Below are 18,036 nucleotides of genomic sequence, written 5' to 3'. Positions count from 1 at the left end.
GAGGCCCTTCAAAGGGAGGCTTGGGGGAGTGGACTCTGACAGACAGTCCTATGGGCTCCAAGGCAGAGAACTCCAGCTACATCAGCATTCCATTGTCACCCCAAGGCACACTATGTGGGGCTAATGAGGTGCTCTGCCATGTGAACTTGGACCTCAGCAGCTGGCCACAGAGTGGGTCATTGCCTGGTGTAGACCAGCTGCCCTGGTGTGTCCAGTTCATGTCTTAGATCTCCAGGAAGTAAGACACAAGCCCCAGGGACAAGCAGTCATGGGCAGGACATGGGAAGTCCAGACAGGGGCTCCTAGGTGGTCCCAAATCTTCCTCTTTATCTATTTCAGATACTTCTATTTGTGCCTGGCCAGGTCCTTGTAGTGCTGCTTAAACTGGGGGCTGGTTAATTGTCCCAATAATACATGCATGTTTTGTGAATTAAAAATTACATTATTATTAGTTGGGCATGGTGCACACCTGTCATCCCAGCAACCTGGGAGGCTGAGGCCTAAGAATCACTTGAATCTGGGCGGTGGAGGTTGCAGTAAGCCAAAATTGTGCCATTGCACTCCAGCCTGGGTGACAGAGTGATACTGTCTCGAAAAAAAAAACAAAAAACAATTTCATTATTAGGCCAGATATGGTGGCTCATGCCTATAAATCCCAGAAATTTGTGAGGCTGAGATGGGAGGCCAAGAGTTCAAGACCAGCCTGTGCAGCATAGAAAGACCCTGTCTCTACGAAAACAAAAACAAAACTTAGCTGGGCATGGTGGTATGTGCCTATGGCTCCAGCTATTTGGAAGTCTGAGGTGAGAGGATCACTTGAGTCCAGTGGTTCAAGGCTGCACTGAGCTATGATCAGGCCATTGCATTCGAGCCCGGGCAACAGAGCAAGACCCTGTCTCTAAAAATATTTTTTATTATTTTGAAATTCTATATATGAAAATGTCTGATTGAATTATAAATCCATCTATATTATCATAAGACATTTAAATGTTACAATTATCAATAAAGAATATGAATAATTAGGTCCTTAAATATTTCAACTGTTGAACATTTTGGATAGACATAAAAACCACTTTATATTCTTTAGCATGTATTTGTGCAATGTTTCTTCGTTTAAAACTCTCTAAAGTTTCTCCTTTAAAGGCGATCTCATTGATAATGATTTCCAATAATTTGAAGAGATCATCCTTAAAAACTTGGCATTTTTGGCTGGGCGCAAATGGGTCACGCCTGTAATCCCAGCTCTTTCGGAGGCTGAAGCAGGCAGATCACCTGAGATCAGGAGTTTGAGATCAGCCTGGCCAACATGGCTAAAAGCCTATCTCTACTAAAAATACAAAAATCAATCAGGCATGGTGGCAGGTGCCTGTTATCCCAGCTACTCAGGAAGCTGTGGCAGGCAAATTGCTTGTACCTGGAAGGCAGAGGTTGTAGTGAGCACAGATTGAGCCTCTGCACTCCAGCCAAGGCAACAGAGTGAGACTCCATCTTAAAAAAAAAAGTTGGTATTTTGGCCACTGTTAGCATAATTTGGTATAAAAGGTTATATTCTTGTGAGTAAGCTCGATTTTTCCATTTAAAAAATTCAAAATGATTTTATTTGGAAATTTATGTGAATTCATATTCAATATATTCCTTAATAATTGTCATTTTCTTTTTGTTATCGCAGTTATTAAAGTTAAAAAGTAATGACTTCTTCCCTAAGTACTCTATAAGTACTTAGGGAGGCCCCTACCCTCAATGTCGCCTAGTTTATCCCAGCATGCCAAGACCGTATTCTTTTTCTGTGTGCCATGGCTTGCAATAGTTTGGTCAGCAGCGTTCATATTATCTTTTTCTCTTGTGCTCTGTACCTATAAATCTGTTTCTGTTTGTGACTCAGGCCCCTGCTTCTTCTTGACACTCAGCAATCAGTAGTCTCTTACTATTTTTTTAAGACAAATTTCAATTCTTGTCGCCCAGGCTGGAATGCAATGGCTCCATCTCAGCTCACTGCAAACTCTGCCTCCTGGGTTCAAGCGGTTCTCTCACCTTAGCTTCCTGAGTAGGAGCCCGCCACCATGCCCAGCTAATTTTGGTATTTTTAGTAGAAACGGGGTTTTGTCATGTTGGCTAGGCTGGTCTTGAACTCCTGACCTCATGATCCACCGCCTAGGCCACCCAAAGTGCTGAGATTACAGGCGTGAGCCACTGCACTCGGCCTCTGCCTTATTTTTTACAGGCAAGACATTCTGCTTACATGTGCTTCGATGTGGCCCCTTTTCTGTATATTTATATGTATTTTTTTCCAGTAAGGTTGTGTATTTTAAACAGGTGGTACCTATGGGCTTGCTTCTTTTGGATAATTCAATTCCTTTAAAACTCTCAACATGAATTACAAGACCCAAAACTAATTCACCTAAAATTAGGGCATGGAATTTGTTTTTCCCCTGCCTTCTGGTAACAAGGCTAATATAAAATATCTATCTATCTATCTATGTACCTACCTATCTACATATTTTTTTTTCCTATCTTTAGTGTTTGTGTGATTTTCCACCTCTTCTGCCAGGAGCACTTACTTGCCTTGGGGAGGATTAGAGTTATTACACAGAAACTCAAAAAGAAAGAATCAATGGTAAGTGTTTGATATCCAAAATAGGATATTTGAGTCCACAGCAAGACTACTGAAAACCAGACTTTGTAGTAGAGGAAGTGTTTTCTAAGTTTCTTAAGCTCCCTTTAATACTTCAAAAGCTGGAGACTTTTCTATAAGCCAAGGCTGTGATGTACATGGGAAGTACGGGAAGTTGATGCCTTTTAGTCCTGAGGACACGGAATGGAGAGAGGCGGACGGCGGGGAAGCTGAGGCCTGACTTCCCTCCTTGGACCGGCATCCTGGGAGGTGGGGCTGGTTTTAGGTGGAAGAGAGGGAAGTGGAAAGCTGAGAAGGCCTTATCTCACTCTCCATTTTGAAGTCTGTTTTAGTCCTTTTGGGCCGTGAGGTCCAAATACCATAAATTGCTACAAACAACAGAAATTTATTCCTCACAGTTCTTCAGGTTGAGGAGTCCAAGTTCAAGACACTGGTGGATTCCTTCCTGGTTCAGGGATGGCCGTCTTTTCTCTGTCCTCATATGGCAAAAGGGGTAAGGGGTTTCTCTGTGGCCTTTTTTATGGGGGTGTTAATCCCATTCATGAGAGTGGAGCCTCCCAAAAGCCCCACTTTCAAATGCCATTACATTGGTATTAGGATTTAACACACACATTTTTTGGGAGCTGGGAGAAGAGAGATACAAACATTTCGTCTATAATAAGGTCTCCTGGAGTAGAGACAGCTGCAAAGACCTGATTTGTTAATAAGGTTACATTCGCAGGTTCCGGTGGGATTTTGGGAGAACACTATCCAACCTACTACAAAGGCTGAGAAAATCTTAATATTAAATACTGAACATTCGGGCTGGGCGCGGTGGCTCACGCCTGTAATCCCAGCATTTTGGGAGGTCGAGGCGTGTGGATCACGAGGTCAAGAGATCGACACCATCCTGGTCAACATGGTGAAACCCCGTCTCTACTAAAAATACAAAAAAATTAGCTGGGCATGGTGGTGTATGCCTGTAATCCCAGCTACTCGGGAGGCTGAGGCAGGAGAATTGCCTGAACCCAGGAGACGGAGGTTGTGGTGAGCCGAGATCACGCCATTGCCCTCCAGCCTGGGTAACAAGAGCGAAACTCCATCTCAAAAAAATTACTGAACATTCACCTGGAAGAGATTTAACTACCTAAATAGACTATTACAGCCTGATGATTCTGTGGTACCATTAACTGGCAAGTTCCAGTAGCCCTACCCTGACTTGGCCACAGCTACCAAGATGGATGAGGGTTCCTGGGGAAGATTAAACTTTTCCAGAAAATAAACAAGCTATGTTTTTTATTTCTATCTTACCAATGTAAGGTTAAAATGGCCACATCACTGTGTATCTGGCTAGCTCCTATTCCAAAAGGAAATAAAACAAACAGCTACTACCAGATCACTACAATCAAGGTAAAATATCACAGAAAAAATAATACAATTTGGGTAGTGTAGAAGGGAGAAGGAAGATGAGAAAATGATTATACTACATACCAGGTTTAAGAGGAACAATTGCAATTCATCAGAAAGTATTTCTTCTTAGTTCTGAGTTTCTTCTCACCCCAGAAAAGAAGAGAAAGATTAAAAATTACAACGACTCCATTACTTAGTACAAAGAAACATACCATAATGCCAAAAGATTTTTTTTGTTGTTGTTTGAAATGGAGTCTCCTTCTTGTGGCCCAGGCTGGAGTACAATGGCATGATCTTGGCTCACTGCCAACCTCCACCTCCCAGGTTCAAGCAATTCTCCTGCCTCACAGGCACCCGCTTCCACACTTGGCTAATTTCTTGTATTTTTAGTAGAGACAGGGTTTCACCATGTTGGCCAGGCTGGTCTCAAACTCCTGACCTCAGGTGATCCACCTGCCTCGGCCTCCGAAAGTGCCGAGATTACAGGCGTGAGCCACCGTGCCCGGCCAGATTTTTTAAAAGTTTAAAAAATACTGGACATGAAAGGCTCTGTCATAAAGGGTATTTATAGAGGAAACAGAAATTGTATTAGGGTTCTTTAGAGGGACAGAACTAATAGGATACATGTATGTATGTGTATGTATAAAGAGAGGTTTAACAAGTAGTATTAACTTACACGATCACAAGGTCCCACATAGGCTGTCGGCAAGCTGAGGAGCAAGGAAGCCAGTCCGAGTCTCAAAGCTGAAGAATTTAGAATCTGATGTTCCAGGGCAGGAAGCATCCAGCACGGGAGAAAGATGTAGGCTGGGAGTCTAGGCTAGTTTAGCCTTTCTTATGTTTTTCTGCCTGCTTTGTATCCTGGAAGAGCTGGCAGCTGATTAGATGGTGCCCCCTCAGAGGAAGGGTGGGTCTGCCTTTCTCAGTCCACTGACTCAAATGTTAATCTCCTTTGGCAAACCCTCTCAGAAACACCCAGGATCAAAACTTTGCATCCTTCAACCCAACCAAGTTGACACCCAGTGTTAAGCATCACAGAGATCCATTGGGAAATATGATTTTTTTCTTTTTTTTCTGAGATGGAGTCTTGCTCTGTTACCCAGGCTGGAGTGCACTGGCGAGATCTTGGCTTATTGCAACCTCCGCCTCCCAGGTTCAATGATTCCCGTACCTCAGCCTCCCAGGTAGCTGGGATTACTGGCTTGCACCACCACACTTGGCCACTTTTTGTATTTTTAGTAGAGATGGGGTTTTGCCATGTTGGCCAGGCTGGTCTCGAACTCCTGACCTCAGGTGATCCACCCGCTTCAGCCTCCCAAACTGCTGGGATTACAGGTGTGAGCCACTGTGCCCAGCCAGGAAACATTAAAGGGCATTTATTTATTTATTTATTTCTATTAATGTATGTTTCAACTTAAAGAGCTTTTTAAAGACAAATGTAATATTGGAATCATTATTCTAAATAGGATATTAAATAAAATGTAAATAAAATATTAAAATAGGATCTTTACCTTATCTAAAATGATAATAGAAATTAACTCAAAATGGATTAAATACCTAAATGTGAGGGCTAAAACCACAAAACTCCTGTAGGGAAATGCTTCCTGACACTGCATTGGGTCATGATTTTTTGGCTATAACACCCACAGCACAGGCAACAAAAGAAAAATAGAGGTGATGGGGGAGGGAGGCAGCAAACCACATTGCCATGTATGTACCTATGCAACAGTCCTGCATGAGCTGCACATGTACCCCAGAACCTAGAGTACAAAAAAAAAAAAAAGAAAAATAGACGAATTGAATTCATCAAAATTAGAAACTTTTGTACATGAAAGGACACTATCAGCAGATCTGCAAATATCTTCTCCCATTCTGTGAGTCAAGTGGAAGAAAATACCTGCAAATCACTTATCTCATAAAGGATTAATATTCAGGATAGATCAGTAACTCCCAAGATTCAATAACAAAAAATTTCAAACAGCCCAGTTCAGAAATGGGGCTGGGTATGATGCTCACGCCTGTAACTCAAGTGCTTTGGGAGGCTGAGATGGCAGGATTGTTTGAGATCAGGTTTTTGAGGCTGGAGTGAGCTATGATCATACCACTGTACTCCAGCCTCGGTTGATAGAGTGAGACCCTGTCTCTTAAAGCAAAAACAAAAACACCCCAAAATGAGCAAAGAGCTTAAATAGATGTTTCTCTACAGAAGATCTACAAACGGTCAATAAGCACACGAAATAATGCTCAATGTCATTAATCACTAGGGAAATGCAAATCAAAACCACAAAGAGGCATCACGTCACACCCAGTGGGATGTCTATTGTCAAGAAAAACCAGAAAACAACAAAGATTGGCAAGAAGGTGGAGCAATTCAAACCCTTGTGCATTGCTGGTGCAAAATGGTACCGCTTCCGTGGAAGACGGTATGATGGTTTCTCAGAAAATTAAATAGAATCACCATAGGATTCAACAGCCCTACTTCTGGGCACATACACAAAAATGCTGAAGGCAGGGACTCAAACAGATAATCATAACCTCATGTTCATAGCAGCATTATTCACAATAACAGAAAGGTGACAACAACATGAGCATCCACCGAAAGACAAATGGATAAACACAATGTGTTTTTTGTGGTTTTATTTTTTTATCCTGTTCTGTTCTGAAAATGAGTGTTCCATCTCCTTTTTTTACTTATCATAACCCAGATAAAAACTAAAAGATGGTGTATTATTTTATATTTTGAACTTGTAACATCATTTCTTAGAACTGTAAAAACATTAAAAACCCCACAATGTGATCTATACATACAATGGAACATTATTCAGCCTTAAGAAGTAATAGAAATTCTGACCCCTGCTACAAGATGGGTGAACCCAGAGGATATTATGCTGATTGAAATAAGCCAGACACAAAGGGACAAATATTGCATGATTCCTCTTATTTTTTAAATACACGTCTATATTGCAGGGTAATTTTTTTTTCTGGTGAGTTCGGCTATAATGATAGTCTCAAAAGTTTCAAAATATGAACAATAAAAGGATGTTTTCCTAGCCTGGGCAACAAAATGAGACCTCATCCTTACAGGAAAGCATGGTGGAATGTGCCTGTAGTCCCAGCTACTTGGGAGGCTGAGGTGGGAGGATTCCTTGAGCCCAGGATGTCAAGGGGGCAGTAAGCCATGATTGCACCACTGCATTCCAGTCTGGGCAACGGAATGAGATCCTGATGAATTAGAGGCTGCCCATTTAAAGGGTGTTGTCCAGACTTGAATCCAGAAGGTTCTTGGGATGGTTTTTTTAAAATCATAATTTATTTCCGCAGAGTTGCTTCTGAATCTTGAGCATCCTCTCTGACGGTGATGTCCACGAGGATTGGATCTCTGTCTTGAAGGTGAATCCTTTTTACTATGGTTCTTTTATTCTTTTTTTCTTTTTCAGCATTTATCTCGTCTAACTTTTTATAGATTATAATGTTATCTAGAGATATAACTAGGAAGTTAACCTTTTTCTGATTGGGAAGATTTGTCAGCACTTTTTCAGAAAGCGTTAGGTTCACAAGAACTCACTTCTCAGCCAGTACAGCATGACATTTCTTATTTTTTTTTTTTTAATTTTTGAGATGGAGTCTTGCTCTGTTGCCAGGCTGGAGTGCAGTGACTTGATCTCAGCTCACTGCAACTTCTGCCTCCTGGGTTCAAGTGATTCTCCTGCCTCAGCCTCCTGAATGGCTGCATCTACAGGTGCCCACCACCACACCTGAATAATTTTTTATATTTTAGTAGAGATGGCGGTTTCACCATGTTGCCAGGATGGTCTTGATCTCCTGACCTTGTAATCCGCCTACCTTGGCCTCCCAAAGTGCTGGGATTATAGGCGTGCACCACCGTGCCTGGAAGGACTTACTAAAAAAAAAATATTTTCTTTTAGGTTTGGGGTACCTGTGCAGGTTTGTTATATAGGCAATTGTGTGTCATGGAGTTTTGGTGTACAGATTATTTTGTCATTCAGGTCATAAGCATGGTACTTGATAGGTAGTTTTTCAGTCCTCACCTTCCACCCTCAAGCAGGCTCCAGGATCTGTTGCTCCCTTCTTTGTGTCCATGTATACTCGATGTTTAGCTCCCATTATACGCGAGAAGATGCAGTATTTGGTTTTCTGTTTCTGCTTTAGTTCACGTAGGATAAAGGCCTCCAGCTCCTTCCATGTTGCTGCAAAGCACATGATCTCATTCTTTTTATGGCTGCATAGTATTCCACGGTGTATATGTACCACAGTTTCTTTGCAGAACATTTCTTTTCTTTTTATTTTTTTCCCTTTTGAGACAGGGTTTTGCTCTATCACCCAGGCTGGAGCACAATGGTGGCATAATCTTGGCTTACTGCAACTTCTGCCTCCCAGGCTCAAGTGATTCTCCTACTTTAGCTTCTCAAGTAGCTGGGACCACAGGTATGTGCCACCACACCCAGCTAAGTTTTATATTTTGTGTAGAGATGGGGTTTCACCATGCTGCCCAGGCTGGTCTTGAACTCCTAGGCTCAAGAGATCCACCTGCCTCAGCCTCCCAAAATGCTAGGTTTACAGGTGTGAGCCACTGCTCCTGGCCTACAGAACATTCCTTAGGTGAGCTGTCGGTCCATTGAAGAACTAAGATGTACTAAGACAGAAATGGAATCCCAGGTCTATAAAGAACTGGTTGACTTTAGAAAGTGTCAGCAGCTTAGTATCTTTTAATTCCTCTTTAATGCTGATAGCATTGTCACCACCCTGCTGTCCACGCTGAATTCAGATGCATGGGTGGTGGCCTGGTTTCCCTTGAGGCATAGAAATCTCCTTACCTAGGATCTGGCTCTCCAGATGTGGAGAACAATCTTGCATGCCTTTCTTTCTCTTCCAGCCTCTAGCAAATGACTTCTTGTGAACATGATAATGAAGCACAAACAGAACGTACTGGAAGAGTACATACTAAGAAGATTTTTCTAGACCGGAGCCAAAAATGTCAGCCATGGTTGTGCTACTGTTGTGTTGACTTCATTAATTCAAAATATACCATTCCTCTAGGGGGATACTTGAGGTAGGAGAGATGTTTCCAAAAGCTGCAGGAAGTAGAACAGCCTCAGAATGGGAATGCAACCCAGGGGGCTGAGCAAGTTCATCCCTCAGGCGGCCCGGTGGCCTGATGGCCTGGCTCAGACTGGCTCTTGCGCCTTTTGATTGATTTTTTTTTTTTTTGCTTGCATCAGTGTTTTCTAGCTTCTGGACTCTGTGAAAAAGGAGTTCATGCCATATTCGAGAGATAGATCACGAACCTAAAATCAGGACATAAGCTTGAATGTACGCCAAGAAATAAACACGTGAAAGTGTAGTGAAACATATTTCAATCTGGGGAGAACTCTCTTCACCAATCTGTGAAGTTGATAAAAATAAAGCAACAGAAGAAACAGGAAATAGGATAGTGAAAGCCCCAAAAATGGGGCTCAGCAGAAAATGCTCAACATGCCAAAAGTTGTAGACAGTTTACACTGTTTTTTTGTGGTTTTATTTTTTTTTTATCCTGTTCTGTTCTGAAAATGAGTGTTCCTCCTCCTTTTTCCCAGGAGATACAATTCTATTATAACTGTTTTCTTCTAAACTTACGATTTTACTCATCATAACCTAGAAAAAACTAAAAGATGGTGTATTATTTTATATTCTGAACTTGTAACATCATTTGTTAGAACTGTAAAAACATTAAAAACCGAAATCAAGAATTTGTAACAATATTAAGTATTGATTTTATATTTCACACATCTAACATCACGGCTTTTTTTGATTGTTTTGAGATAGAGTCTCTCTCTGTCACCCAGGCCAGAGTGCAGTGGCACAATCTTAGGTTTAAGCAATTCTGCTGCCTCTGCCTCCCAAGTAGCTGGGATTACAGGTAAGTGCCACCACGCCAAGCTAATTTTTATATTTTTAGTAGAGATGGGGTTTTACCATGTTGGCCAGGCTAGTCTCAAACTCCTGAACTCAGATGATCTGCCCGCTTCAGCCTCCCAAAATGCTGGGATTATGGGTGTGAGCCACCGAGACTGGCCACATCATGGTGTTTTTAAAAAATGAACCAAGTGATGGATTTTCCTTAGACTATACTTACATGCAATGAATCTTTACAATCCTAAACTAACAAAGGGATTTCCAATGTGTAAAAGGCACTGAAAAGCTAGAAACATAGGCAGAATCCAGTTTGTAAATATATTAGGTTCCAAGAGTTTCGTTAGTAAGTTAGCTGGTTTGGACTTAGAAAACATTCCTGCTAGAAAGAGTGATACCAGCCAGGCACCGACTGTTAGGCTTGTTAAAAAATGCTTTATTTCTTCTATTTTATTATGCCAACAGGAAGGCAGATATTCACTACCACCTACTGCATTTTTAACAAGAAAATCTGTTCTGAGTTTTGACGAGGCTGGCTAAGATCACATTTCCACTGGCAGTCCCAAGGGAGAAGGGTCAAGGAGCCAGAGGTCCTGGCACTTGGGAAGGAGACTCAGCAGGTGGAAATAGGGGACAAAGAAGAGACCTCCCCGAGCCTTTAGGGGAGTAGCACTCCAAAAATTCTGGGTTTGGGGGTCTTGCAGATAAGTCCTTTCAATGACCCTGACAGGACTGGAAAAGACTAAGGCAAGAGAGAGAAATGGGATGTGGGGATGCAGAGTGGGCAGCATTTCAAGGGTGTCCGTTTCCCTTGATCCCCCCCAAAATAATTTGAGCTCTTCAAATGTCTATTTCTTGGCATTTTTATGTTTAATGAAGACTAAAATATTCAGCATCTGAACATCAGGTCAAAGCTCATTTTCACATGATTTTTTTTTTTTAAAGTAAAATGCAGGCTGGGTGCGGTGGCTCAAGCCTGTAATCCCAGCACTTTGGGAGGCTGAGGCGGGTGGATCACGAGGTCAAGAGATCAAGACCATCCTGGTCAAACCCCATCTCTACTAAAAATACAAAAAATTAGCTGGGCATGGTGGCACGGGCCTGTAATCCCAGCTACTCTGGAGGCTGAGGCAGGAGAATTGCCTGAACCCAGGAGGCGGAGGTTGCGGTGAGCCGAGATCGTGTCATAGCACTCCAGCCTGGGTAACAAGAGCGAAACTCCGTCTCAAACAAAACAAAACAAAAAACGTAAAATGCACTATGCTTGTCACCTTACCAGGACAAGTTGGAACAGACTGGGGACTATTATTCAGGGGCTTTGGGCAGTAGAGATGACCAGCCCAGGCCATTCAAGACAGGAGACTTGGCGTATCAGAATTATTAAAGCTATGTAGCTATATCCGTGAAACAAAAGATCTGTTTATATTGAAAACCATTTCTAGTACAGTTTTAATTTACTCCAGAAACAAGAGTTTCAGGTATGTTGTTTTTATAAAATGATACTCAATCTACAAGGGCTTTGAAAGGGGATTTTGAGTCAAACAGGCTGTAGCCCTGAGTTTCCTATGTTGTCAAGGTAACCAGAGCATCTGTTTTTTTGTAACTTGAACCTTCCAACTTGAAAAGTAGCTGGTTAGACACCTGCCACTGAGTTACACAGGCTTTTGGGGGGTATACTGCAAGAAAAGAACCATTTCTTCTTTTTCTCCTCTCTCCTCAAGCTTTTCTATTTTTATTTTTTCCGTTTTTTGAGAAAGAGTTTTGCTCTTGTTGCCTAGGCTGGAATGCAATGGCACAGTCTCAGCTCATTGCAACCTCTGCCTCCCGGGTTCAAGAGACTCTCCTGCCTCAGCGTCCCCAGTAGCTGGGATTATAGGCATGAACCACAACACCTGGCTAATTTTTTTTCTTTTTTAAGTAGAGACAGTGTTTCACCATGTTCTTTTTTTGGTTGTTGTTGAGACAGGGTCTTGCTCTGTGACCCAGGCTGCAGTGCAGTGGTACAATCAGCTCACTGCAACCTCTACCTCCCAGGTTCAAGCAATTCTCCTGCCTCAGCCTCGTGAGTAGCTGGGACTATAGGTGTATGCCACTATGTCTAGCTAATTTTTGTATTTTTTTAGTAAAGACAGGGTTTCACCATGTTAGCTGGGCTGGTCTCAAACTCCTGACCTCAGGTGATCTGCCCACTTTGGCCTCCCAAAGTGCTGGGATTACCAGTATGAGGCACTGCACCTGGCTCTGTCTTCCTGATGTTCTAATCTACCTTAATTTATTGTTGAGTTTCTTGCCTTAGACCCTTCAGTGGTCTGTAAACCTTTGAGCACATAGACTAAGTGTCTTCATCCCTGAACCCCACGCAGCAGCTACCGGAGTTCCTGAAACATTGAGAGCTCTTCACCAATGTGTTCACTTAATAAATGCTTTCTTCCTTATTCTGGTCTGATTTACCTGGGATGCAAAGCAAAACAGTCTCAACTTTCAGGTGTGGTATCAGGTGGCCTGGCCTTGGGTCATGTCAACCTCAACAACAGTTGGGAGAAAGTCAAGGAAGTGTTCCCACATTTTCTATAAAGTCAGTCATTTCAGGGAAAAGGGTAATTGTATGGATTGACAACTATCACATAACAATGTCCAGGCAAATGTCTAAAATAGTATGTACTTGTCCCTAAGAGCTCAGAGACAGAATCTAGCTTTACACTTCATGAAAGTGAGTGTGATGTTTTTCCTTTAAAATTAAGAAGGTTGGGCTGGGCATGGTGGCTCATGCCTTTTATCCCAGCACTTTGGGAGGCTCGGGCGGGTAGATCACCTGAGGTCAGGAGTTCGAGACCAGCCTGGCCAACATTGAGAAAACCCATCTCTAATTTCTACTAAAAATATAAAAATTAGCCGGATGTGGTGGCTTGAGCCTGTAATCCCAGCTACTTTGAAGGCTGAGGCAGAAGAATCATTTGAACCCGGGAGGTGGAGGTTGCAATGAGCCAAGATTGTTTCACTGCACTTCAGGCTGGGCAACAAAGTGAGACTCGGTCTCAAAAAAAAAAAAAAAAAGAAAGAAAGAAAGTAAAGAGACCGTATTTGAAACAGGCCTTGACAGGATTTTGACAACAGATTTTTTATGGAGGGGTTATTTAAGATACAGAGTAGAGAGGGATCTATAAAACACTCAAGTTCAAGGAATGTAAGTGATCGAGATCCAGCATTTGGGCTTAGGTGTCAGGCTGCTTGGGTTTAAATCCCAACTCTATTGAATTCAACTCTACGACCTTGGGTCAGTTACTAACTGATGCCTTGGTCCTTTCTCTACAAAGAGGGAATAATAATAGTACCTATCTTACTGGGTAGTTATGAGAACTAACATACTGAAGATGTGAAACTGTCGGAACTGTTCCTGACATAGTAAAGGCTTCAAGATGTCAGCATTGTTGTAGTTGTTAGTGGAGATCAGTAGGAGGTTCAATGTTTATGAGACTAGAAAGAGTTTGGGGTTCATTTTGTGGCCTAAATTATATCAGATTTAAATTTATGTTTAATTTGATAGGCCATGGGTGAATCTTAAAAGTTTTTTTTTTTTTTTTTTTTTCCGAGACGGAGTTTCGCTCTTGTTACCCAGGCTGGAGTGCAATGACGTGATCTTGGCTCACCGCAACCTCCGCCTTTTGGGTTCAGGCAATTCTCCTGCCTCAGCCTCCTGAGTAGCTGGGATTACAGGCACGCGCCACCATGCCCAGCTAATTTTTTGTATTTTTAGTAGAGACGGGGTTTCACCATGTTGACCAGGATGGTCTCGATCTCTTGACCTCGTGATCCACCTGCCTTGGCCTCCCAAAGTGCTGGAATTACAGGCTTGAGCCATTGCACCCGGCCCAAGATTTTGTTTTTTTAAAGTAGGTGAGTGGCCTGGCACAGTGGCTCACACCTGTAATCCCAGCACTTTGGGAGGCCAAGGCAGGCAGATCACCTGAGGTCAGGAATTTGAAACCAGTCTGACCAACATGGCAAAACCCCATCTCTACTAAAAATACAAAAAATTGGCCAGGTATGGTGGTGTGCACCTGTAATCCCAGCTACTCAGAAGGCTGAGACATGAGAATCGCTTGAACCTGGGAGGAGGAGGTTCCTGTGGGCTGAGATTGTGCCACTGCACTTTAGCCTGGGCGACAAAGCAACACCCTGTCTCAAAAAAAAAAAAAAAAAAAGAATAAAATAAAGTAGATAACAGCACCAGAATGACAAAATATGAGGATGCAACACTGTAAAATTCAGTTAAATTCTTTGTAGTCTTTCTAAATATTTCCAGCTACAGCTCCAAACTGCTAACCATGCTGTTTTCCCTTCCATGAGACTGAGCTATTGTGAATTGATTTGATATGAAACACCTGTGAAAGAATGACTGACTGCTAATCTTGTACAGGTGAAAAGAAAATTGTTCTGGAAGGGAACAACTTCTATTTTGCCATATAAATAAAAAGTATGGGGGTTATAAATGTCAAAGCTGGTGGCCTTGAACCCTTCTCGACCATAAAGAACTACAAGACTGTGCAATATATCATTTTTTAAAAAGTTGTTTCTTTTCCATTTTGTAATATGTTCTCTGATGACCTACGTTTCAGGAAGCATGAATGATCACCACATCTCAAATGAGATTCATGTGCCATAAATCAATGCACAATGTAGTAAAACACTTTTTCTGCCTTGACACATCCCTGATCCCTAATTACAGTTGACAAATATTTTTTTTCAAACAGGTAGAAATCTATATGAATGTTATCAAGTTTTTGCTATTCCAAGTTCATAGGTGCTCATTAATCTGCTGCCCCCACTGGCTTATGCCATCTCACATTCACTTTTGGGAGAATAATTGTTGAATTCTAAAAATGCTTATGGGCCAGGCGTGGTGGCTCACACCTGTTACCTCAGCACTTTGGGAGGCTGAGGCGAGTGGATTGCTTGAGGCAAGGATTTCGAGACCAGCTTGGCTAACAGGTGAACCCCTGTCTCTACTAAAAATACAAAAATTAGCTGGGCATGGTGGCAGGCGCCAGTAATTCCAGCTACTAGGGAGGCTGAGGTAGGAGAATTGTTTGAACCTGGGAGACAGAGATTGAAATGAGCCGAGATCACACCACTGCATTTCAGCCTGGGTGACAGAGCAAGACTCTGTCTCAAAATAAATAAATAAAATGAAAACACTTACTTTTTGGATTTTTGACATTTAGATTTAAATTTTTTTTAAGAGACAGAGTCTCACTGTATCACCCAGGCTGGACTGCAGTGGCACAGTCATAGCTCACTGCAGGCTCAAGCTCCTGGACTTGAGTGATTCTCCCGCCTCAGCTTCCCGAGTAGCTGCGACTACAGGCATACACCACCATGCCCAGCGAACTTTTGTATGCTTTTCTAAAGCTGGTGTCTCACTATGTTGCCCAGGCTGGTCTGGAACTCCTGGACTCAAGTGATTCTCCTGTCTTGTCCTCCCAATACGCTGGCACAACAGGTGAGTGCCACCACGCCTGGCTAATTTTTATGTTTTGTGATCACGTCATGGCTCTTGTTCTTTAATTGTCTTAGGTCCTCTCTTTTCTGTTAAAGAGGACTCAGATGCTGGTTATATCTCACAGCTGAGCCTTGTTTTGTGTGTACCGTGCACCAGAGGAAGCCAGCTGTTCCCTGTTACTTCCCTCCAGACAAATCAATGACCTTTAGGTGTTCCGAAGCTTTAGGGCAGAGTGCGGCTGAGTGACGGAGAGTGCGGCTGAGTGACGGTGAACTGAAGATGGCCCCTGTGGGTTTAACTGGCTTCTCTGCATCCGTTAAAGCTGATATGGTTTCTGTTTAGGGAGCCAGGTTTCTGATCCAAGTTGGCTGAGGTTCTCTGGGAGATGGACAGCAATGTGGGCAGGAGCAGAGAGGGGCATTAAGAGCACATCAATATTCAATGGTAAAAAGGGTCTGTGTTAGTTTTGCACTGCTCTAAAGGAATACCCGAGACTGGGTACTTTATAAGGAAAAGAGGTTTAACTGACTCATTGGTCTGGAGGCTGTACAGGAAGCATAGTGTTGGCATCCGCTGGGCTTCTGCTGAGAGCACAGGAAGCTTTTACCCACAGCAGAAGATGAAGTGGAGAGGCAGGTGAGTTACGTGAGAGGGAGGGTGCAAGAGGGAGAAGGCGGAGGTGCTAGGCCCTTTAAACAATCCACTCTCCCGTTAATTCATTACTCTTTTTTTTGAGATGGAGTTTAGCTCTTGTCACCCAAGCTGGAGTGCAATGGCGCGATCTCGGCTCACCGCAACCTCTGCCTCCTGGGTTCAGGCAATTCTCCTGCTTCTCAGCCTCCTGAGTAGCCGGGATTACAGGCACACGTCACCATGCCCAGCTAATTTTTGTATTTTTTTTTAGTAGAGACGGGGTTTCGCCATGTTGACCGGGATGGTCTCGATCTCTTGACCTTGTGATCCACCCGCCTCGGCCTCCCAAAGTAACTCATTACTCTTAGGATAGCACCAAGCTGTTCATGAGGGATCCATCCACCTGATCCAAATTCCTCCCACCAGACCCCACCTCCAACACTGGGGATTACATTTCAACACGATATTTGGAGGGGACAAACATCTAAACTACATCAGGCCCAGAGTCTCTGAATTCAAATCCATTTTGGTGTAGGAAAGTCAAATCCACTCACCACCCTCCTTTCAACAAGTAGCTCTTTTATAATATTTTCAGTTCTAAAAATAATACTTTCCTTATATGTGTGTGTATATATATATCACAATCTCCTAAATTATACTACTTATAATTTAGGAAAGACTCTTCCATGCTAACACATCCAGCATATATATATATATCCATATATATGTATATATAAATATGTCTCTATATCTAGATATAGAGATATATATATCTATACATATATGTATATATAAATATATCCATATAGATATGTATCTATGTATTATATACCTAGATATGTATATGTATATCTAGATACATGTATGTATGTATACATATATATCTATGGAGATATAGATGATATAGATGTATACATATGTACATATCTATGCTGGATGTGCATACATATGTATAGATACGTATATACATATCTATATCTGTATCTTTGTTGGATGCGTTAGTATGGAAGGGTCCTTCCCAAATTATAAGTAGTAAAGGTCAGAGGACCAAATATGCTCTTACAATTCTGAGTAGTGTGCCAGAGTTTGGAGCGAGTTAAGAAATGTGGTTGAGGCCAGGTGCAGTGGCTCATACCTGTAATCCCAGCACTTTGGGAGGCCAAGGCAGGCAGATTGTTCAAGCTCAGGAGTTTGAGACCAACCTGGGCAACATGGTGAAACCTCATCTCTACAAAATATACAAAATTTAGCCAGGCATGATGGCATGTGCCTGTAGTCCCAGTTACACAGGAGGCTGAGGCAGGGAACTACTGCAGCCCAGGAGGTGGAGGTTGCAGTGAACCGACATTTTGTTACTGCACTCCAGCCTTGGCAACAGAGAGAGACTCTGTATTAAAAAAAAAAAAAAAAAAAAAAGAAATGTGGTCGAACCTGAGATAGAAAAAGGCATTGTCCTTAATTCCTGTTTTTCCTTCATGGCTCATCTTCAATTGTTCAGCAAGTATTTTTGGTTCTGTCTTCAAAATATACCCTGATTATGACTACTTTTCACTTTTTCTAATGCTACTGTTCCAATTTGAGTTGGAATCGTATCTCCCGAGCGACTGCAACTTCTGGTAGAGCTGCTGCTTCTGCTTTTGCCTTTTTGTGGTCTAGTTTTATATATAAACTTAAGTGACTGTTTGAAAATGTAAGTCAGACCATGTCACTCTTTTGCTCAAAACCCTATAAAGCAGGGGTCCCTAGTCCCCAAACCCAGGCCACAGACTGCATCAGATCAGCAGCAGTGCTAGATTCTCACAGAAGCACAAACCCTATTGTGAACTGTGCGTGTGACGATCTAGGTTGCACGCTCCTTATGAAAATCTAATGTCTGACGATCTGTTACCGTCTTCCATCATCCCCAGATTGGACTCTCTAGTTGCAGAAAAACAACCTCATGGCTCCCACTGATTCTACATTATGGTGAGTT

The sequence above is a fragment of the Callithrix jacchus genome, chromosome 7 (assembly GCF_049354715.1).
Source record: "Callithrix jacchus isolate 240 chromosome 7, calJac240_pri, whole genome shotgun sequence".
NCBI classification, from domain to species: domain Eukaryota; kingdom Metazoa; phylum Chordata; class Mammalia; order Primates; family Cebidae; genus Callithrix; species Callithrix jacchus.
Note: the sequence above shows the minus strand (reverse complement) of the source record.